Raw genomic sequence first — 22825 nt, 5'->3', positions numbered from 1 at the left:
AGATTCAAAACATTGACCTATGACTCTCGGATAAATTATGTAAGTTTTATCAATTATCTGGCACTGCTGGTAAAGGTAAAGGTTTTCCCCTGACATTAAGTCCAGTCATGTCCGACTCTGGGGGTTGGGGCTCATCTCCATTTCTAAGCCAAAGAGCTGGCATTGTCTGTGGCTGGCATGACTGCATGGAGCGCCGTTACCTTCCCACAGAAGCTGTACTTATTGATCTACTCACATTTGCATGTTTTCAAACTGCTAGGTTTGCAGAAGCTGGGGCTAACAGCAGGAGCTCACTCCGCTCCCCGTATTCAAACTGCCAACCTTTCAGTCAGCAAGTTCAGCAGCTCAGCGGTTTGACTGCATGGAGTGCCGTTACCTTCCCACAGAAGCGGTACTTATTGATCTACTCACATTTGCAGGTTTCAAACTGCTAGGTTTGCAGAAGCTGGGGCTAATAGCAGGAGCTCACTCCGCCCCCCAGATTAGAACTGCCAACCTTTCAGTCAGCAAGTTCAGCAGCTCAGCAGTTTAATCTGCTGCGCCACCAGGGGCTCCCTGACGCTGCTGACCTGGAGGCAATTCAGCACCTGCATTTTAAAAGTGACTTATCCAACTTTGAGAGAGAAAACCCCAGCCCTGCTGATCTGGAAGCAATGCAGCACTTCTGTTTTAAAAGTAACTTCTCCAACTTGGGGAGGGAAAACCCAAGTGCTTTAACATGGGAAGCGAACGAAATTCTGGGAAATATAGGTTAGGGTGGGTTTTTTGAACAATCTGCCACAGGGGTCCTCGCTTTCCCAAACTTTGTTTCCCAAAATTCTGCTTACCGCCTTGTGCTGCCTCTTCTTCCTCCTCCCCCTTCTCCATGTTCATTCTCTAAAGAGATTTCGAGATTAAAAAAAAGATTGTTAGAAGTTGAATCAACCCTGTGAGGTAGGCAAAGTTGAGAGGCAGTAACTCCAAAGTTTACCTAGTAGGTTACCTGTTGTTGTTGTTGTTTCAAAAGCTGGATGGGCATCTGCTGGTTTGACTGTGTTTTCCCTATCTGATAGAAGGGGGTTGGAGCCTCAGGTGGCTCAGTGTGTTAAAACACATGAACTGCTGAACTTGCAGACTGAAAGGTCACAGGTTCGAATCCGGGGAGCAGAGTGAGCGCCCATTGTTAGCTCCAGCTTCTGCCAACCTAGCAGTTCGAAAACATGCAAATGTGAGTAGATTAATAGGTACCGCTCTGGCGGGAAGGTAACAGCGTTCATGCAGTCATGTCGGCCACATGACCTTGAAGGCGTCTACGGACAATGCTGACTCTTCGGCTTAGAAACGGAGATGAGCACCAACCCCCAGAGTCGGACACGATTGGACTTAACGTCAGGGGAAACCTTTACCTTTTAGAAGGGGGTTGGACCCTCCTTGTGCAATTACTTAATGAAAAGTAATGAAGAATTTGTTATAGCGTTATAGTTACGATACGGACCTCTAACAATATTTTAGAAACAGTTCAGAAACAATTCTCTGTTCCCTCCTAATTTAGTAATGAGTATTGAAACATTTTTTTTCATTGATCGTACAGGCCTACTATATAATATAGGTATGTATTTATAGGGTTACTGCCACGACTCCTTCCATCTCAATGCTCCTCTGGAGTTGAGTGTGTGTGTGACAGGGATCTGTGAGTGAAGGGGCAAATGACATAACTGAACTCCTCTCTGTGCTAGCACAGGGATAGATAATATGTGGCTCACCAGCTTTCCTCTGGGGCTAGAAGAGTGTGACTTACTCAGGGTTACCCATTGAGTTTCCATAGTTGAGTGGGGATTCAGACTTTGGTCTTGAGTCATAGTTCAATTCTCAAATTAGTTCAGTATATCTGTTTTCTACCTCTACCCCAGTGGCGAAGTGTGTTAAAGCACTGAGCTGCTGAACTTGCAGACTGAAAGGTCCCAGGTTCAAATCCCGGGACTGGAGTGAGCACCTGCTGTTAGCTCCAGCTTCTGCCAACCTAGCAGTTCGAAAACATGCCAATGTGAGTAGATCAATAGGTGCCGCTCCAGTGGAAAGGTAACAGCGCTCCATGCAGTCATGCCGGCCACATGACCTTGGAGGTGTCTACGGACAACGTCGGCTCTTCGGCTTAGAAATGGAGATGAGCACCAACCCCCAGAGTCAGACATGACTGGACTTAACGTCAGGGGAAACCTTTACCTTTATCTTACCTACCTCTTTGCTAAAAACCTCCAGATGTATGCACATGCAGAAATAGCATGCTTTAGTCAAGTGTCGCTAGCATGACTGTACAGATATGGGGGTGTGATTGTGGGCTTTATCTAACAAATATGAGCAGTTTAAAAAAACAACAAAAATGCTTTGTTGCATAAGTATTAATATACTGAATTCAACTTCACATAATTTTTAAATGCAGGAAAAACAGGTTTATCAATGTGTATTAATCATAACAAAAGCCTTGAGTATCCATGTATAAAAGCCATAGAGAAGTTGTTCTGACTTTCATGACCTTTCTGTTTATTGCCTCATGGCATGTGATTAAGAATGGTAAAGTCATACAACCAGGGCCATAGCCAGAAAAAAAAATTGGGCGAGGGCGGGTTTGATACTTTTTAAAGTGAATCATGAAGAATAGTTTCATAATGCAAAATAATTTAGGAATCAGGATCCATCAATAAACTTCAGTGGACACTCAGGACAGATAAACTTCAATGGACACTCATGGGGATTTGGTTAACCAGTGAAAATTCATGAATAAACCAAGTTAAAGAAAAACTGATTTTTTTTTGGGGGGGGGGGGGGGGTTGAATCCCTAGCCCCCTCCCCTCCGGCTACAGCCCTGCATACAACCATAAAGTTGGAAAAGACCACACACGCCAACTTGTCTAACCTCCTGCCATGCAGGAACACAGTATAAAAGCACTCCAACAGATTGCCATTCAGCCTCTGATTAAACATCTCAAGAGAAGAAAACTCCATCACAGTCTGAGACAACAGCATATCCCATTGTCGAAGAGCTCTTTCCGCCAAGAAATTCTTCCTAATGTTAAGATGGAACAATTTTCCCTATAATTTGAACCCACTGATCCAAGTCTTATTCTCCAGAGCAGCAGGACACAAGCTTGCACCCTCCAAGATGGTCTTTTGGTCTGTTCCAGCATTAGCTTCTAATGTATGTTTTTAAAAGCTTCTTAGTTACGTTAATGTTCTAAGTGAGCCTGATGGGAGCAACACATAAATGTGTGTCTCTACCGTTAGAGGTTTTTCCAATTTATGTCCTTCCCAGTTTTATGAACTACTCTGTGAGGCCAGAAGGGAGGATCCTACCAACACTAGCAAAGTAATAGAAGCTCAGAGCTATAGATAACAATGCATACTCAATGGCTTTCTTTTGTTCTTCCTATTTCAAGTTCTCCAATAAAACAGAGTGCTTTACAGATAATCAGCAGACATCTAGGCAATGAACTACTGAGCTGGTACATATAACCACCTTTAATATCAAGCTATGGAACAAGTATAATTGACCTATGTAGGTGCTTGGTCTTTATTATTTCTATGTTATAACACTTTACTGCCTGCTTTCCATCATATAGTGGCACTCAAAGTGACTTATAGTTAGAAATAAATGCATTTTACATAATTCTAATAACCCAAATCAGTTAATAAAATTACATAGTAAAATAGTAACCCCAGAAAACAGACATCAAACATGAATTCTTTAACCATTAAAAATGGAAAGTGTCTTTGATGACCGTGACCCCGGCTTTCAAATTGATTTGAACCCGCAGCGGAGAGTTCCGCAGATCCATCACCAAAAGGAACGGAGCGGGACCGCAGCAGACTATTATTAAAAGATCTTTTTTTTTTCTCACTTTCCCCTTCCCTGAACTATGTAACAAATCCCCCAATAAAAGTAGCATTCATTTTTAACAGTAACACTCTCTACCTGGTTATTTTGTGTCTTTCCTTGACTCCTTCTTTTGCACGCAATCTCTCTCTCTATCTAACCCGTCCGTCCCTTTAACTCTGGCTGAGGCTCCTCCGCCATAGATTAATACGGCGGGCGATACAAATTGGCTCATATCTTTATCAAAATTACCCCTAGCACGCTCCTCTTTTAGTCCTAACCCTTCCTAAGGCTCCTGACTCAAGGACCACCAGCGGAACCAAAATCGGTCCAGTTCTCGGCACCTCATCAGCTGACTGTCAAACGGAACCGACTGCTCTTTTCAAGCCAGACTGCTCTCTTCCAGCCTTATCCCAGACTTTCCTCTCCCCGCGACCCGCGGGATGGTTTTAGGAGATCCCTGGTCCCTTTCTGTGAACTGGGGATGGGGGGATCGCTCTCCCGCTGGGGAGACATAGTTCTCCAAGGACCTTCACCCTCTCTACAGCTGCCAGGAGGGTGCCTGGACGGGCGCCCTCCACGTTTCATTCATACCTTCATAATTTTATGAAGGAGAAGAACACTCTTCCCCAGACCTATCCCTGAACTTATGAAATCTTATACTTCCAAAGACTGCAACCCACATGTGCCTCTTCCCCATGCCATCTCTATGAATTCCTTCCACCACAGATGAACTCTTTTCCTCATGTATCCGTGAATTTTCATATTCTATGTACCTGGACACCCTCATGAATCACTGTTGTATGAATTTCTAATCGTTGGGCTAACTTCATGAATTGTGAGATCATGCTGCTAGAACTCCACTTCTATGAATTTCCATATTGGGTTCCCCAGATGTTGTGAACTTCGTTCTTATCAAATGTTTTCAATTGTTTATATCATTCATGATTCCCCTTTATGCAGTGTAACCCACCTCTATGGATTCTCCCTTATTTCCTTGAAATCCATCTATCTGCCTATATGTATTTGTACTCTTTGGGATCCCCGGAAAATATGTATTTTTCCCAGCTGGGTTTATATTCCAACTTTATTTTATTTTTCATTTTATTTCATATAATTGTCAAATCATGAAATCAAATAGGAAATATTTTGAACTCAACATGAACCCCAGATCCTATGACCCAGGCTTCCCTTCCCAAAAACAAAAGGATAATCTGCCACAGCTTAACCCAATCAAATTCAGATTGCATGGACAATATAGGGCTTGAGTCACCGAATTCGGAGTATTGACCTAAAGGTGATTCGCCCTCAAGGCAAACATTGTCATATCTCCTCCAAAAGGAAATCCAGGACACCTCAGGAAGGCGCCCTGCTGAGCCCATCACCACCCATCCCTACTTCCACCTCTGACACCCCAAGGCATATCTGAAATCTGTATACGTGACAGGAACCCTTGATTGCTGTCATTAATCCCTTTAGAATTCGGCCGGGCAGGAATTAATCCGATCTTTCCTGCTCAGTCACTTCATTGTTTCAATAACTCCTGCCTTCTCCTCCCTGATTGGCTCGAGTGGGGACAAAAAGCAGCTCCCTATTGGGCCAGCAGAGCAAGGCGGGAAACGAAAGCCCGCCTCGTTCAACCCTCTAGCCTATCCGCGATCAGATGGGCGGGGGAGCGGGGCGGGAAATTCAAGGGGCTGTCAGACTGAAACACTGTATAAATATGGCTTTATTTTGATTATATGGGACCCTAGTAGACTGAATGATCACTACTAGAGTCCTTTTCAGCTGAATCGCTCAATAAAGACTCCTTGGCGGATTTTCCTTCAACTTTGGCGGACATTCTTCATTTCGGCTTCAGGTTGTATTGCAGCTCATATTTTCCTATTGGCTCCGCCAAGGTCCGTTCTCTCAGGACCGGATCGGGACTCTCCTTAAGGGCCCGATCCCCTAAAGCGCGGTCGACAACATCTTCATGAGACTCCAAAATCGTAAGGAGGCTTCCTGAGGGAATTTCAGAGTTTAGATGCTATGACAGGAAAGATTTTTGACCTTATCAGACAGGGTAAATTTCAGCGGCAACACGGGTTCCTCTTTAGTTTTGTGATGGAGCTCAATGGCTCCCATCCCATGACATACAACTACTTCTGGCAGGGCTCTGTTGCAAGACTAAAGAGGAACTGGAATATGCTGCTGCGGCATTGGAATCAATGGGGAAACTGGGCGCCAGACACTTCACCCTGTGGGATGAAGTAGGAGGGAATGGTGATACATGGGTTCACCACACCAGACACCACTGGATTTGCACCAATATGTGCCAATTCTGGCAGCACATATTATGAGATCCTTTGTCTTGCATTCTCAGTGGCATTCAAGATCCGGCAGCTGTATAGCTCTAGCAAGATTGAGAACTAAAAATAAAAGTCTTGTTTGAGGTATAGAAAAGGATGAATAGCCAAACATCTACATTTGTATAGATTCAAAGTACAGTCAAAGAAAGCACTGAGAATGGAGCAAACATCTATTCACAGACCAAATAATCATAATTGTAGCAATATATGTTACTGCCAAAAATACAGATTTCCTTGAGGTATCAGAATTGGGAAAATTAACTATTCATTGCATCTTCAAATTGATGTTGACTGGGAAGTTGTTTGCAGATGAAAGCAAGCACAACTAATGCTAACAAGAAGTCAGGACTTTATCTTGCAGTACATCAGTGTCATCAAATAAAGGCTTCACAGTAGTAAGGATAAAGAATAAAACCTTTGCAGTTATGATTTCCATGTGCAGTACTTTGTTGCATTACACTAACATGCTGATCTGAGTTTCCAGAAATATCATTCAGCCCAGGGCAATGTCTATGCTACCCTGTTTCCCTGAAAATAAGACATCCCCCGAAAATAAGACCTAGCAAAGTTTTTGTTTGGAAGCATATGTACCATAGTTTGTAGAACATGGAAATAATGATAGTAATAAATTCTGGATAGGATTCACAGTTTGTCTGGTTATGCTGGTTTGAGATGACAACTATTATTGAACAGTATATAATAAATGTTCAATTTTTGTTCAACAATAAATGTAAATTCTTCTTCATGGAAAAATAAGACATCCCCTGAAAATAAGACCTAGCACAACTTTGGGAGCAAAAATTAATATAAGACACTGTCTTATTTTCAGGGAAACAGGGTAGTACCGTAGGCAATACAGTAGAGTCTCACTTATCCAACATAAATGGGCCGGCAGAACGTTGGATAAGCAAAAATGTTGGATAATAAGGAGGGATTAAGGAAAAGCCTATTAGTCATCAAATTACATTATGATTTTACAAAATAAGCACCAAAACATCATGTTTTACAACAAATTGACAGAAATGCAGTTCAATACACAGTAACAGTATGTAGTAACTACTGTATTGGAGCCTCCGGTGGCCTAGGGGATAAAAGCCTCATGACTTGAAGGTTGGGTTGCTGACCTGAAAGCTGCCAAATTCGAATCCCACCCAGGGAGAGTGTGGATGAGCTCCCTCTATCAGCTACAGCTCCATGCGGGGACATGAGAGAAGCCTCCCACAAGGATGGTAAAATATCAAAACATCTAGGCGTCCCCTGGGCAACGTCCTTGCAGACGGCCAATTCTCTCCAGAAGCAACTCCGGTTGCTCCTGACGCAAAAAAAATAAAAATAAAAAAACTACTGTATTTATGAATTTAGCACCAAAACATTGGAATGTATTGAAAACATTGACTATAAAAACATTGACTACTAAAAGGCAGACTGCGTTGGATAATACAGAACATTGGATGAGAGAACGTTGGATAAGAGAGACTCTACTGTAATTCCTTTTCTTCCTGGCTGTTTAAAAATGGCCTTATATTTCTGATGTTTAAAAGTCATCAGATCTAGCCCTGGGCAGGCCAGATTTACTCATGCTAATCCATTGTAAAAGTGAGCTCCTGCATTTTGTAAAATCCAACACATTTTTCACATCATTGCCTCAGCTCCCCTTAAGAAATAGTAGCCAAACTACTGAGTAACCTGTAAAGGACTACATATTTTACTTATGCCAAAGTTTCTCCCTTTTTCTTTCTCAATCCAAAACTTGCTGATATTGATTGAGGAGATGAGCTGAAAACACAATTCCCCACTTTCAATTAATCAGCGGGTTCAAAAATATTTTTAACGGAGAGATGGGAAAAGTTGGCATAAAGAATTCAAAGCTAGAATTCGGTGTCCTTTGGGCAGTAATTTCCAGACTGTAGGCTAGAGCACATCAGTGTGTTCTGAGGGAATTACTAGTGAGCTATGCTCGATAAATTTATGAAATGCTCTTACGGATCTACATTTGCTACCCCAAGAAGGGTCTCTCTGATACACTGCTATATGAGTCCACTTCCTTGTCCTCGTCTTGTAATCAGCTGCCATAGGGCATTCAATTCTAGCTCCACAGTGGCTTTGGAGTGGATCAGTCAGCTCCTCCAAATGCAGAGCCATAGCAGAACAATTTGCCCATAGCGTTTCTACCAACCTATTAAAAGCAAAAGAAAAGCAATTATCCCTTTCGTGAGGAAAAAGCAAAACTTTCTCTTTGACACTGTAGGTGTTTTTTTTTTTAACTCTGGAATGCCTCCCGCCTTTCCATTCCAATTGCATGTTTTGGTAGTTTTAAACTCTAAATTTACTGGCCTTGTAGAAGTTAACCCCAAATAAGAGAGCAAATAGGAACCCCCACCCACCTATGGAAATCTATTGGGTGACCTTGGGCAAGCTGTGATCTTTTAACATCTTTGAGGAAGGCAATAGCAACCCTCTCTGGAATAAATCTTGTCAAGAAAATACTAAGAGAGGGCCACCATAAGCCAGGGTCAACTTGAAGGGATATGACAACAACAATATCAGTAATAAATCAGTGGCAAACTAGTGCTGTTGTGTTGTCGAAGGCTTTCTGTTGAAACTGTGGACAATTTCAATAGAAAGGAGGAAACCATGAGAATGAACAAAATCTGGCTACCAGTATTTTAAAAACTCTAAAATCAGAACAGTAAATAAAGAACAACACTCTGAAAACAGAGGAATTCCAGACATGAATCAATCAGGGGCAGCTAACGACTCTGAACAAAGATTCCCCCAGGCAGGAATGAACCTGGCAAGGCCATTAATGCTAATCAAGGTGATTAATTACAACATTCACACTGGTCTCCAGCAGATAAGAGTTGTTTCTCCTACCCTGGACCTTCCACAGATATATAAACCTCCCTTGCTTAGTTTTCCAATATACCTCACAACCTTTGAGGATGCCTGCCACAGATGTGAGCGAAACGTCAGGAGAGAATGCTTTTGGAACATGGCCATACAGCCCGGAAAAATAGATGTGAGTGAAACATCAGGAAAGAATGCTTTTGGAACATGGCCATACAGCCTGGAAAATGCACAGCATCCTAGTGCTGTTGTATTCAGATGCCATCAATCAATCACATAATTTATAACCACTGTTTTTTCACAAGGCTCACAAGCTAGCCTGTTCTTAATACTGAGATGACAGTAGATCACACTTCTTATTTTTTCTGCAAGGTATGCCTTTTTGACCAAGACATTTCTACGTGATCCTGGTTATATAGGTATATAAAATAAATATACAAATTAAACATTTGGACGATGGAGTAGGGGAAATCCAACCCCAAATAGGGAAACAAATTGTCCAGGAACACCTGGCCACTCTAAACGAATTCAAGTCCCCAGGGCCAGATCAACTACATCCAAGAGTACTGAAGGAACTAGCGGAAGTTATTTCAGAACCACTGGCAATTATCTTCGAGAGTTCATGGAGAACGGGAGAAGTCCCAGCAGATTGGAGGAGGGCAAATATGGTCCCTATCTTCAAGAAGGGAAAAAAGAACGACCCAAACAATTACCGTCCAGTCAGCCTCACGTTCATACCAGGCAAGATTCTGGAAAAGATCATTAAGGAAGTGGTCTGCAAACACTTAGAAACAAATGCAGTCATTGCTAATAGTCAACACGGATTTACCAAAAACAAGTCATGCCAGACTAATCTGATCTTTTTTTTCGATAGAGTTACGAGTTGGGTCGATACAGGGAATGCTGTGGATGTAGCGTACCTGGATTTCAGTAAGGCCTTTGACAAAGTCCCCCACGACCTTCTGGCAAACAAACTAGTAAAATGTGGGCTAGACAAAACTACGGTTAGGTGGATCTGTAATTGGCTAAGCGAACGAACCCAAAGGGTGCTCACCAATCAGGGCCGGCCCCACTAATGCGGCAGCTGACGCCGCCGCCTCGGGCGCAGGCCCGGGGGGGCGGCGTCAGGCTGGGCGGGAGGCGGGGCACCGCCCTGACGGTGCCCCGCCTCCCGCCCAGTGCGCCCTGGCCCGTCTGGCCTGCTAGAAAAGGCCAGACGGGCGAGCGGGAGTAGCGTGGGAGGCGGGGCCAGCTCTGACGCCGCTCCCCCCCCCCCCGCCCAGCGTGCCTTGGCCCTGCCTCCCACGCAGCGTGGGAGGCGGGGCCAAGGCACGCTGGGCGGGGGGGGGGGGAGCGGCGTCAGAGCTGGCCCCGCCTCCCACGCTACTCCCGCTCGCCCGTCTGGCCTTTTGTAGCAGGCCAGACGGGCGAGCGGGGGTAACGTGGGAGGCGGGGCCAGCTCTGACGCCGCCCCCCCGCCCAGCGTGCCCTGGCCCCGCCTCCCACGTTGCGTGGGAGGCAGGGCCAAGGCACGCTGGGCGGGGGGGGGGGGGAGCAGCGTCAGAGCTGGCCCCGCCTCCCACGTTACCCCCGCTCGCCCGTCTGGCCTTTTGTAGCAGGCCAGACTCAGCGGAGGTTCCTCCAGGCCGCAATCGCGGCCTGGAGAAACCTCCGCTGAGTCTGGCCTGCTACAAAAGGCCAGACGGGCGAGCGGGGGTAGCGTGGGAGGCGGGGCCAACTCTGGCCCCGCCCCCCCGCCCAGCGTGCCCTGGCCCCGCCTCCCACGCTGCGTGGGAGGCGGGGCCAGGGCACGGGGGCGGGGCCAACTCTGGCCCCGCCCCCTCACTATTCGCCCTGGCCCCGCCTCCCACGCAGCGTGGGAGGCGGGGCCAGGGCACGCTGGGCGGGGCCAGGGCGCCGGTGGCGGGGGCGCTTTTCAGCACCCCCGCTTTACATCAAAAAATATCTCCGGCCGGCCCTGTCACCAATGCATCGTCTTCATCTTGGAAAGAAGTCATGAGTGGAGTGCCGCAGGGCTCCGTCCTGGGCCCGGTTCTGTTCAATATCTTTATTAACGATTTAGACGAAGGGTTAGAAGGCACAATCATCAAGTTTGCAGATGACACCAAACTGGGAGGGATAGCTAATACTCAAGAAGACAGGAGCAGAATTCAAAACGATCTTGACAGACTAGAGAGATGGGCCGAAACTAACACAATAAAGTTCAACAGGGACAAATGCAAAATACTTCACTTCCGCAGAAAAAATGGAAATTAAAGATAAAGAATGGGGGACGCCTGGCTAGACAGCAGTACATGTGAAAAAGATCTTGGAATCCTCGTGGACAACAAGTTAAACATGAGCCAGCAATGTGATGCGGCTGCTAAGAAAGCCAATGGGATTTTGGCCTGCATCAGTAGGGGAATAGCATCTAGATCCAGGGAAGTCATGCTCCCCCCTCTATTCTGCCTTGGTCAGACCACACCTGGAATACTGTGTCCAATTCTGGGCACCGCAGTTGAAGGGAGATGTTGACAAGCTGGAAAGCGTCCAGAGGAGGGCAACTAAAATGATCAAAGGTCTGGAGAACAAGCCCTATGAGGAGCGGCTTAAAGAACTGGGCATGTTTAGCCTGCAGAAGAGAAGGCTGACAGGAGACATGATAGCCATGTACAAATATGTGAGGGGAAGTCATAGGGAGGAGGGAGGAAGCGTGTTTTCTACTGCCCTGCAGACTAGGACACGGAACAATGGCTTCAAACTACAGGAAAGGAGATTCCACCTGAACATCAGGAAGAACTTCCTCACTGTGAGGGCTGTGAGGGCTGTTCGGCAGTGGAACTCTCTTCCCCAGACTGTGGTGGAGGCTCCTTCTTTGGAGGATTTTAAGCAGAGGCTGGATGGCCATCTGTCAGGGGTTATTTTTGAATGTGATTTCCTGCTTCTTAGCAGGGGGTTGGACTGGATGACCCATGAGGTCTCTTCCAACTCTACTATTCTATGATTCTATGATTTACAGAAAATGAATCATGAAGGAGTTTATTTTGAAACAATTATTTGGTATGCATTTAATTTTATGATGAAAGCAAATTTGCATACTGATGAGATGGATGTGTGGCAAATGCTGCCTATACTTTGCTGCCTGAGCCATCTTACAGAGAGGAAGAGTGAGCAAGGAGAGTAGTGCAGCCGTGCAGTCTGCGGGGTGGAAAGTCAAGGTACACTTCCTTTCTTCTGGTCTAGGGGTACTTTGAAGGGCTCTGAGGTGGGATGACAAATCCGTCAGAGTTATTTGTGTAAACTCTTTGGCAGAACAATGTCTCTTATGTACACAGTTGCTTGCTGGGAAGGACAGAGAATTTCCTGAGAGAAATATGCAATGCAAATGAGGCTTATTTGGAGCTGCAGCCTGTCGTGTTTCTAAGCATGCATCAGGAGCCTGCAAAGAGGGAGGGAGGGAGAGAAGCATTTATTATTATTATTATTATTGCTGTCCTCCTTTCTCTCTGCTTCCATTTCTACCTTAAGAGATTAATGGCGATACTTTGTCTTCTGATATGACTGTGGTTTATGAATTCCCCGACTCAGCCTCATCCTTTAAATTACCTGCCTAATAAAATATGTATTCGGTGATTTCAGGTTATAATTTGATCTACTTAGGAAGAAAAACGGGCTGGGCAGGAGTGATGGAGCAGGTGCTACTATGGATGACTCCCTCCTATTTGTCTCTCCTCTCTTACCTTTCTGAAACTGTGTGTGTGTGCATGCCTTCAAGTTGCCTGTTGACTTTTGGCAATCCCATTAATTTCACTGAGTTGCCTAAGGTTTTCTTAGGCAAGAAATCCTCAGAGGTGGTTTCATCAGTCAACTGGAAAGCTGGGGAAAGCAGCCCCAGTTCTTGCCCCAAATCAGATGCAGAGAGAATGGTGCCTACTATTATTGTATGTACTGCTAAAAAGTATCAATACAGACCTGAAAGTGAATAGGAGTGTTGCAGTGAAAATGAGTTCTGTGGGGTGCATTGTTACATCAGCAGCATGAATAAAAATGTAATTCTGCAGACATCATGTAGAAACACCTACAGGAAGTTTGAATCAGCCAAAAAGTGAAGTTCTTCAACCATCACAGCTATTTAATATTTACAGCTTACATTATGGATATGAGAAGACCCCCATGAATCAGACTAAAAATAGTAATAGTTGTCCATTCCTGATGTTACTAATGGGGTTTCAAGAAAATCCACAAATGCAGGACACAAAGTTAACAACTCTGTCTAACCCCAGCCCCCATTTAATCTGTCCCAACTGATAGCCAGAGTATATTTGTCAAAAGTCAGACGCCAATTAAAGAGCAAAACAGAGTTTATTCAAGAAATAGCCCAAAAACTAGTCACAAACATAAAAGATGGCTTAAAACACTTAACTTTCAGTGTTATTAAGCAGTCCAAACAAAAATATGTTAAAAAACACGCTTTAACAAATAAACCGGATTATTCAAGCAAATAATCTAGATTAAACTAAAGGTTCTTCAATTTGACTCAAAACGTTCTGAGTTGGCTTGGAATAAGCAGCCAAAACAAAGCAAAGACTTGGAAACTCCCCAAAAACTCCCCAAAGTCCCAAACTAGCAATGTAAACTTAAAGTCTCAAACAGGAACCCAAACTGGGCAAAGGTGATTCCCGCTGAGAGCAGCTTGTAAACAAATTTGGAAGCTGGTGCGAAAGAGGAGAACGGTTCCAAGCCGCTGCAGAGACAAACACCAGGCTATGGGATTTAAAGGGGCAGAACAAAGAAACGTCGTCAAACCGGTCCGGAGTCAAAACAGGAGGAGCAGCAATAATCCGCTTCAAGAATGCAGGCAACGCCAGGAGCTCAAGGAACGAAGCGAAGAGACATCGTCGGGTCGGTCCAGGGTCAGGAAAGGAGGCAGCGACAGGGTTGAGAGGCAAGCCAGGAGTCAAGAGCCATAGGAAGACACAAATCAGAGAGCGACGCCGAGAGGCTTTTAGGAGCGGAGAAAGAAGCAGAGTCAAGTTCCAGTCCAAGATCCAGGGATTGTAGTCATCAATTCAAGGTCCACGAAATGGAATGGCACAAAGAGCCAAGGCAACGGAGGCAACAGCAGGTAATGCAAAATAGTAATAACAGTGCAGTCCAGGAAAACCCACACAGTTCCAGCCCTCCGTTGCAGAACAACCCAGATTAACTTACATCTGAAGCAAAGTCCCAGTCCAGTCTTCAGTAACACGTACAGGAGTCCCAGTGGTGCCCAGCAACACCTTGCCACATGCAAAGTGAAGTGGCTAAACATTCCCAATTTATCTCAATCCCCCTGCGCATTCAAACACCAACACCCAAAGAGCAGGTGTCCCCATTCCTTAATCCGAATCAGAACTCCACACAGCTAACGCCTGTGGGTCGGGTGTCCCGAATTCTTCATCAGAATCCCAATCAACCTGCCCACGCCCAGCTCCATGCACACCTGAGGATCCATCCTCACTCCTCCAAGCAGACCAAGTGGGGTCTGCTTCTGAAGATACCCAAGCTTCCCCAGTGTCAGCAGTATCCATGGGCCCCAATTCCTCCACAGGTATCTCCAGTGCCCGTGCCCAGTCAGTGCCCACTTCTTCAGCCACCACCTGTTCCCCAGCATCCATTTCTTCCACAGACTCCCCATCTGAATCTTCCTCAGAAGACTCCCCATCGAGGTCCCTAATTCTCTTTCTGTGCAAATCCTCCAACGAGCCCTCCTTGCGAGGGTTTTTCCTTCCTCTCCTGATCCCACCACTATCATTCACAGTCCCCGAAGGCGCAGTCACAACAATATTACTTTGAAATTGAAATCTTATGCTAGTGCCTTGTACTCAACATTATTCACTTTTGACAATTGCCTTACGTTAAGCAAATGTTTTGAATACAGATCATTGTCGGACTTTGGGTATTACAGTTCCCAGAATCACCTGATCAATATGGCAGTGTGCCTTATAATCCAAAAAGTAAACTTTTCCAAACTTTTCCTTGGTGCCCTCATACAAAAGCTCCTAGGGAATGCTGTTTACATGACAATTGTAGTACTTTACTTTTTTCCTCAAAAGGTAGGGAAGGAATGATGGAAGAAATGACAGGAAAGCAAAGGCAGATTACGAGAGCAAGATGATATTATCAGGACACACGACACAAGCATACCACTCTGACCCAGAAAAATCCTAGAGATGAGGCAAAGCAGTTGCATAACATGTACTCTTTTAAAATCACCCTTAATCTTCCCCATAGAGAGAAAAAGGAATGCTATAGCTTCAAGAGAGGACTGTAGCTGAAAGACTTTATCAATCAAAACATCCCAGAGGGATTTTTAACCTCTACTGTTTTGTTATTTATGAAATGACTATATATCTTCCCCTGGGAGTGTGTTGTACACAATTGGTTATTCTGAGGAGACTATCTTTAGACCTCAATTTTATTCATACAGTCTACAAAATGTTATTCAGTAGCTGGGAAAGAAGCTGAAAGCAAAGACAAGAGATCAATGATTGTTACCGTTTTCTAGTCTTTTCTCTCTTTCATCAGAATAAGTGGTTATGCAAACAGGTAGGAGTCGTATGCAGTTGTATAAAACATCTTTAGAGCTGTAGTGAGTAGTTTCCTGTTTCAGGATTCAAGGAGCAACTAGCAATTACTGGAGCAGACATTTATCTTGAAAAATATGCAGACTGTGGTAGCAACCTTTCCTTGCATCTGTTTTTTACAGTTTAGATGACCATCAGAGTGCGACATCATCCCCTGATGTCATGAAATGCCCAGTTGAATTCCTGGGGAAACATTCACCCATGGCACCTCTGCAGGGAACTAGCCTCTTGCTAGTGGGTGAAAAGGGAGAGGAACAGCACTGATATGGTGCTATGGATTTTGAAGAGGCATGAATACAGAGCAAAAGGAAGAAACAAGCCAAGAGGAAGATATGTCAAGCAAATCCTTGACTGCCTTCCAGTCGGAAATCTATGTCCTAAATGTAAAAGACCACGTGTATCTAGAATAAGGCTTCACCGTCACTTGTGGATCCACCGCTAAGACTCTACTATTGGAAGACAATCATACTTAGCCACGGATGATTGCCCATGATCATGGCACCTCTGAAAAGTAAAATGGAGGAGGATCAACATAGAAACTTCCTCAGTTGGCATTTCCAGGTATTGACTGAGCCCTCGCTAATGGTGGTGGTTCACCTCTGCTTGGGCAACTGTGCCACATGACTTTGCACCTCCTGTCTCCACTTACCAGTACAGTAGAGTTTCACTTATCCAAGCCTCGCTTATCCAATCTCCTGGATTATCCAAGCCATTTTTGTAGTCAATGTTTTCAATATATCGTTATATTTTGGTGCTAAATTCGTAAATACAGTAATTACAACATAACAGTACTACGTATTGAACTACTTTTTCTGTCAAATTTGTTGTATAACATGATGTTTCGGTGCTTAATTTGTAAAATTATAACCTAATTTGATGTTTAATAGGCTTTTCCTTAATCCCTCCTTATTAGCCAAGATATTCGCTTATCCAAGCTTCTGCCAGCCCATTTAGCTTGGATAAGTGAGACTCTACTGTATTTCCAAACAGTGGTAGTGTTCTAGAATTGTTTCAGATTTCTGAGGTGGGACATGGCTAGTGTTGAGGCCTGTGAAGCCTCTGAGGATGAGGATTTTCTGGTTGAGCCTGGTGTTTCTGTAGGGGAAAGCAAAAGTATTTTTTGAGATGATGGGAATGTTTTGGGGGACCAGGCAGTGATTTTCATGAGAATCAGCCAAGGATTGACTGTGAAAGGAATGTGGAGGAGACAGGAGAGTTGCAGATAACCCAGTGTTTACAAATCAGAAGAAATAGTGCAAAACAGAGACAAATCCGGTGTTCCTAGAGACTGAAAGATAAACAAAGGGAACCCAGGTGTGAGAAAGAGTGATGTCATGGGCCAGAAGGAGTATTCTTAAGGAATTGGAGTCAATATTCAGTGGAGAGATCAACGTTGGATTTTCATGTGTCAAGTTGCCTCTCTTGGGTGCTCCGAGTTATGAGTTCAGCTCTTGGGTTTGTATCTTGTTTTCCTGTTTAAGTTCCATGCCTCCTGCTTGGATTACAAACCTTGTTTCAAGTTTCAAGTCTCTCTTATAGTTCTCAAAGAAAACAAGGCTAAGACAAAAATGAATACATTCATCTTCTGAAAGGACAGCCAAGACTCTGGTTACCCAGGATTGTCACCTTTTGCTTTCTGTGCCTTGCACCTTTGTCTTCTTGGAACTGGACACTTGAATCAATCAAGGAATAATCTGCATACCCACATAATCATTCTTTCTGTTTCACGGCCTCCGTGACAGCATCTCTGCAATTGACTGGACCTTTAAAATAACCAATTATCTGTTGTTCTCCTTCCTGTCATGGGGATCCCCTTCTCCTGTCCATGACCAGCCAATCCTCACAGGTCCATTTCTCAGCCAATCAAGAGGAGGAACGGGAAGTCTGAATAGCTGTCAAAACTGTATAAAATGTCTTGTACAGTGAGTTTCACTTATCTAACACTCACTTATCCAAGGTTCTGGATTATCCAACACATTTCTGTAGTCAATGTTTTCAATACATCGTGATATTTTGGTGCTAAATTCGTAAATACAGTAATTACTACATAACATTACTGTATATTGTACTACCTTTTATGTCAAATTTGTTGAATAACATGATGTTTTGGTGCTTAATTTGTGAAATCATAACCTAATTTGATGTTTAATAGGCTTTTCCTTAATCTTTCCTTATTATCCAAGATATTCACTCATCCGACGTTCTGCCGGCCCGTTTACGTTGGATAAGTGAGACTCTACTGTATTTTACTGTGAAGATGTTTTTGTACATTTTTGAGCAGTGACTCTGTACTTGCATCCCTTCTGGCCAGATTGTAATTAACTTCTGTAATTTGCCTTCAATACAGGGGTGTTTTGTCCTGGCTGATCTGGTTTAGTGGAAAATCACCAAGCCTAGACCTTCTTAACCGTGATTCTAGCTGAAATAACTACAAAGTCATACCTACCAAAAAGAATTGACAGTAACACAGTCACAGATCCACATTTCAGTGGTCACCCTGAGGCTCAGGAACCCAATTCAAGATGGGATTAAGTGGTGGGAACAAGGACAGTGTGAGTGGTAGAATTCCAAGGGCTGGAACTGTGGGGCTAGCTTGGGAAAAGGGATCTGTCACAGGTGGCTTTAGAAAAACTGCAGTGCCTCACCCAGTTCCATTGCAATATGGTGATAATAACCAGAGCCTGGATTTGGATTAGGTTTCTCAGAATTCCATAATGATAATACTGGCCAACATACATTTTAGTGCCGTAAATGTTAGACCTGTTTCTGGATATATTTGACCTTATGATTCCAAAAATGGTACCAACTTTCTCCTATCAGCTCTACTTTTTGAGATAAAGAACAAGTGCCATCTACTAGTTGCCATTTATTGACCTATAGAAAATCATGATAAACATATCTAAGAAACTAGAGCTGATGGGTGTATCCAATGCAAATTTCTGAACCATTGCTCCAGGTAAACCCAGGAACAGGCCTAAAAACCAAGACACCGAGATTTTTTTTTTGTTGGGCTGTGTGTAATTGCAGTGGGAATCTGAAACTTTTCAAAGTGTTTATAAAGACTCCTAAGATAATGATGAATATGAAATGCAATTGATATTTTAAATGTTTTTTTTAATATGGCAAGTGTTTGTTTGTGTTGTTTGTTCTATTAAGTATCTTGTGTAGCTGACCTAACACCCATCCTGGGAAATCATCTGGGAAACCACAAGTAGACAGTGCCAAGCTAGATAAGTTGGCACTTTCTGGTGTTGTATGCGTCATTGACTCACTGCCTGGTCTTATCTGTGGTGCCACTGTGTCCTTATGCCTGAAGAATGCATTTATAACTTCACCCATCCGGGATTGTCAATTTTTCATTTCTTAATATTGGATTCAGAATCTGAATGCAGGTTTTAATTGCTCTAATATGCCCTTTAATAATGTGGTAACATTTCAATGAATTGCTCTGGATAATAGCAGGACTAAAAGGGTATGCTGGTACTTTTGGAAATGAATTTATCACACCCTGCTGAATATTGATGGTGCTGTGGGGAATCTTAGTGAAGTCTGAACCTGTTCCTTTCAGCCACCATTTTATATGAAGTCATTGCTTAGAAATGTTACAAAGCTGAGTTTCAGTCATTTAATAGTTTGCAGACATGGTTTCATCTTGGCACGTCCATGGGATGTTGAAATAGAACTCCGTAAAATTAAAAGCAGTTGGTATAATTCATTAGGAGGATCTCCTGCACAAAATCAATTGATCTGCATGATAATTTTGGGACTGTACTTAACATTTACTACTAGGTAAAGGTAAAGGTTTCCCCTGACGTTAAGTCCAGTCATGTCCGACTCGGGGGGTTGGTGCTCATCTCCATTTTACCTTTACTACTTAACATTTACTACTATAAGGCATTAAATACTTCACCTTTCCCCGGAAACAACTGCACAATGTGTTAAAGCGCTGAGCTGCTGAACATGTGGACCAAAAGATTGCAGGTTCGACTCTGGGGAGCAGAGTGAGCGCCCGCTGTTAGCCCCAGCTTCTGCCAACCTAGCAGTTCAAAAACATGCAAATGTAAGTAGATCAATAGGTACCGCTCTGGCGGGAAGGTAACAGTGCTCCATACAGTCATGCCGGCCACATGACCTTGGAGGTGTCTACGGACAACGCCGGTTCTTTGGCTTAGAAATGGAGATGGAGTCAGACACGACTGGACTTAATGTCAGGGGAAACGTTTTACCTTTACCTACCTTTACTACCACTTTTGACTAACACAAATTAATGTTGGCTCTAACAGTGAAAAGGATGTAAATAATGTTAAAGCTAGCTATTTATCTTTTCTTTATTCTTGTGCACCACTAAATTTTCTTGTCCTTAGGTCTGGGTCCTCCCTCAATCTTCTTAAAGGTAAAGGTAAAGGTTTTCCCCTGACATTAAGTCCAGTCGTGACCGACTCTGGGGGTTGGTGCTCATCTCCATTTCTAAGCTGAAGAGCCGGCGTTGTCCATAGACACCTCCAAGGTCATGTGGCCGGCATGACTGCATGGAGCGCCATTACCTTTCCGCCGGAGCAGTACCTATTGATCTACTCACACCGCAATAAGTGAAAATCCACGAAGTAGGGACACTATAGGTAAAGGTAAAGGTTTTTCCTGACGTTAGGTCCAGTCGTGTCCGACTCTGGGGGTTGGTGCTAATCTCCATTTCTAAGCCGAAGAGCCGGCGTTGTCCGTAGACACCTCCAAGGTCATGTGGACAGCATGACTGCATGGAATGTCGTTACCTTCCCACCGGAGCAGTACCTATTGATCTACTCACATTTGCATGTTTTTGAACTGCTAGGTTGGCAGAAGATGGAGCTAACAGCGGGCGCTCACTCCGCTCCCCGGATTCGAACCTGGGACCTTTCGGTCTGCAAGTTCAGCAGCTCAGCGCTTTAACACACTCAGCCACCGGAGGCTCTTCTCAGTCTTCTTACACTGACACTTTAATGCAGTTTAGAAGCAGTTTGGGAAGAACTGGTTTAGCTTTGGAGGTGATAATATTGACAGATCTGGAACTGCTTTGATGCCAGTGGGGTGATTACATTGAACACAGAGCTTTAGCCTCAAACTGCTCTACAGGGCCCCCTTCGTTCCAGGAGAGAGGCACATCAGCACTCTGGAGGCATGCAGGGTTGGAGGATGCGGAGGAGAAAATGACAGGCAGTAATAACAGAGGTAATCAGTTACCCCACCCAGGAGGTCAATTAGTCCCCTACTTCCCAGCCATAATCCTGGGGCACTTTATGGCAGCCCCTGTTCTGGAATCGATCATGTGTTTTAGCAGGAGAGGGTGTCTACAATACACTCCACATTTTGTGAAGCCAATTTCCCCCTGGATCTGGAATACACTGGCTTCTACTACAGCATTATATTTGGCTGAACTTGGACTTTCCTTTCAATGATTTTACAAGTGCATTGTATGCATGCTGCAAGTGTACATTGGCAACAAGCATGTTGTTGCCACTGTGCTTTTAAGTTGTCTCAAAGACACAATATAGTGTCAGTATAGATTGTAAGACTACACAGAGAAGCCATTGAAATCCACAAGCATGTGGACAACTTCAACAGAAAGGAGGAAACCGTGAAAATGAACAAAATCTGACTACCAGTATTAAAAAACTCTAAAATCAAAACGGTAGATGGGAATCAACACTCTCAGGGCAGACGACAGCTAATGACTTAACAAAGGATGCCCCCAGGCAAGAGACAAAACCTTTCCAATGCTAATTAGGGTGATTAACTGAAACATTAATGCTGGCTTCCCAGTGACAAAGGACTCTTGCCACACCCTGGACTCTCCACAGATATATATTTTTTCCTTTCCTTGCCTAGTTTATCCATATCTCACAACCTCTGAGGATGCCTGCCATAGATGTGGGAGAAATGTCAGAAGAGAATACTTCTGGAACATGGCCACACAGCCCGAAAGACATACAACAACCCTCTTAGACTTTTCTTTCTGTAAGACTCTGTCTAGAGCTCCTGGTGGTGCAGTGGGTTAAACCGCTGAGCTGCTGAACTTGCTGACCAAAAGGTCAGCAGTTCGAATCCAGGGAATGGAGTAAGCTTCTGCTATCAGCTCCAGCTTCTGCCAACCTAGCAGTTCGAAAACATGCAAATGTGAGTAGCTCAATAGGTACCACTCTGGCGGGAAGGTAGCAGCACTCCATGCAGTCATGCCAGCCACATGACCTTGGAGGTGTCTACGGACAATGCCGGCTCTTTGGCTTAGCAACAGAGCTGAGCACTAACCCCCAGAGTTGGACACAACTGGACTTAATGTCAGGGGAAAACCTTTACCTAAGACCCTGTCTACACTAGACATCGAAGAACATGGTTTCACTGTGCAGATGTTTACATAGGAAATCCTGGAACCAGTTTGAAGCCCGGATGGTGATTACTCAAATCATAGAGCATTTAAGCACATTAAGGGCTTTTTTCATGCACTTTTGTGTGAGTCTCTTGTCTGGCTGCAACAGGGTGAAGCTAGCTTCAAACTGCATTAAATGATCAGTGTAGATTGGGTCTAACTTCTTTTTCCTCTTCCCACAGTCTGCAAGGCTCATTGCCATCTAAGCCTCTTAATTGTTTTCATCCTCTGCCTTCTCTGTCTATCCATCCTTTCCCCTCGTTGCTCATTCTCCTTTCCTCTTGCTCAAAAAAAATCTCCTGCTCTTTCCACTTACCCTTTTTCAGCCTCTTGTTCCTCACTGCATTGCTCTTTTGCTTCATTGCTCCTAAACACCCCTCTGTCACCCAGTCTTCTCTGTGACATCAAAGCTGCCTAACAAACGTCAGCAACAATCTTGCACCAGCACCTTCATGACCCAATAAATAAATAAGCAGAGCCTTAGTACACACAGTATTACTGTATTGACAACCTGAAATGGCTTTGATAACAAGTGAAATGGAAGTCAATTATTTTATCAAGAAATTAAACACAAATGAACAGAGATGAATGAAACATAAATTTGTTTTTTTTTTAACCAATTTTCAATGTTGAAATTCTGCTCCTCTTCAACTCTGGAAAACTCTGGTCACCTATATTTCCTCTTGTTTGTGAAATCCACCTTTATGAATTATATAAATTATATCCAATCAAACCCTTGGAACTGCAAATC

At 44.0% G+C, this 22825-nt stretch overlaps 1 long non-coding RNA gene across 1 annotated transcript; it reads right to left on the bottom strand.

The window, feature by feature from the left end:
- Window positions 1–12073: 12073 nt before the first annotated feature.
- Window positions 12074–22442, bottom strand: LOC134298246 (uncharacterized). Its single transcript, XR_010005213.1, has 2 exons — window positions 22391–22442; window positions 12074–12487 (listed from the first exon to the last, which is right to left on the bottom strand). It is a non-coding gene; the product is annotated as an uncharacterized LOC134298246 (long non-coding RNA).
- Window positions 22443–22825: the final 383 nt, after the last annotated feature.

This window comes from Anolis carolinensis, chromosome 4 (assembly GCF_035594765.1).
Source record: "Anolis carolinensis isolate JA03-04 chromosome 4, rAnoCar3.1.pri, whole genome shotgun sequence".
In the NCBI taxonomy this organism is placed as follows: domain Eukaryota; kingdom Metazoa; phylum Chordata; class Lepidosauria; order Squamata; family Dactyloidae; genus Anolis; species Anolis carolinensis.
This window is presented reverse-complemented; position numbering and strand designations above follow the sequence as displayed.